The following is a 2,022-nucleotide window of genomic DNA, read 5'->3' as shown; positions in this document are numbered from 1 at the left end:
TCATTCCACACAGCATTCCACGCATCATTCCAGACAACATTCAAAATATCTTCCAATCCTCATTCCTCATATCATTCCACTCATCATTCCACAGCTCATTCCACACCTCATTCCACTCATCATTCCACACATCATTCAATACATCATTCCACATATCATTCCACACATCATTACACACATCATTCCACACCTCATTTCACACATCATTCCACACAGCATTCCACACATCATTCCAGACAACATTCCAAATATCTTCCAATCCTCATTCCACACATCATTCCACTCCTCATTCCACACGTCATTCCACACCTCATTCCACACATCATTCCACACGTCATTCCACACATCATTCCATACATCATTCCACACTTCACTCCACATATCATTCCACGCATCATTCCACACATCATTCCACACATCATTCCACATATCATTCCACACATCATTCGACACATCATTCCATCCCTCATTCCACACCTCATTCCACACCTCATTCCACACATCATTGATTACATCATTGCACATATCATTCCACACATCATTCCACGCAACATTAAACACCTAATTCCACATATCATTCCACAACATTTAACACATCATTCCACACATCAATCCACACATCATTCCATCCCTCATTCCACACCTCATTGAACGCCTCATTCCACACATCATTCCACACATCATTCCACACCCCATTCCACACATCATTCCACATATCATTCCACAACATTCAACACATCATTCCACAACTCATTCCACACGTCATTCCACACATCATTCCAAACATCATTCAACATCACATTCCATATAACATTCCACACATCATTCCACACATCGTTCCAAATATCGTTCCACACATCATTCCATACATCATTGCACACATCATTCCACACATCATTCCACACCTCATTCCACACATCATTCCACATAACATTCCATATATCACCCACTCCTCATTCCACAAATCATTCCGCGCATCATTCCACATCTCATTCCACACATCATTCCACACATCAGTCCACACCTCATTCCACAACTCATTAGAAACATCATTCCACAAATCATTCCACACATCATTCCACACAACATTCCACACATCAATCCACACATCATTCCACACATCAGTCCACACCTCATTCCACAACTTATTCCAAACATCATTCCACACATCATTCCACACATCATTCCTCACCTCATTCCACTCATCATTCCACACATCATTCAATACATCATTCCACATATCATTCCACACATCATTGCACACATCATTCCACACCTCATTCCACACATCATTCCACACAGCATTCCACGCATCATTTCAGACAACATTCCAAATATCTTCCAATCCTCATTCCTCATATCATTCCACTCATCATTCCACAGCTCATTCCACACCTCATTCCACTCATCATTCCACACATCATTCAATACATCATTCCACATATCATTCCACACATCATTACACACATCATTCCATACCTCATTCCACACATCATTCCACACAGCATTCCACACATCATTCCAGACAACATTCCAAATATCTTCCAATCCTCATTCCACACATCATTCCACTCCTCAATCCACACGTCATTCCACACCTCATTCCACACATCATTCCACACGTCATTCCACACATCATTCCATACATCATTCCACACTTCACTCCACATATCATTCCACGCATCATTCCACACATCATTCCACACATCATTCCACATATCATTCCACACATCATTCGACACATCATTCCATCCCTCATTCCACACCTCATTACACACCTCATTCCACACATCATTGATTACATCATTGCACATATCATTCCACACATCATTCCACACAACATTAAACACCTAATTCCACATATCATTCCACAACATTTAACACATCATTCCACACATCAATCCACACATCATTCCATCCCTCATTCCACACCTCATTGAACGCCTCATTCCACACATCATTCCACACATCATTCCACACCCCATTCCACACATCATTCCACATATAATTCCACAACATTCA

This window comes from Pristiophorus japonicus, unplaced genomic scaffold (assembly GCF_044704955.1).
Source record: "Pristiophorus japonicus isolate sPriJap1 unplaced genomic scaffold, sPriJap1.hap1 HAP1_SCAFFOLD_377, whole genome shotgun sequence".
Classification (NCBI taxonomy): domain Eukaryota; kingdom Metazoa; phylum Chordata; class Chondrichthyes; family Pristiophoridae; genus Pristiophorus; species Pristiophorus japonicus.
The sequence above is the reverse complement of the archived record's forward strand: the minus strand, read 5'-3'. Positions refer to the sequence as shown.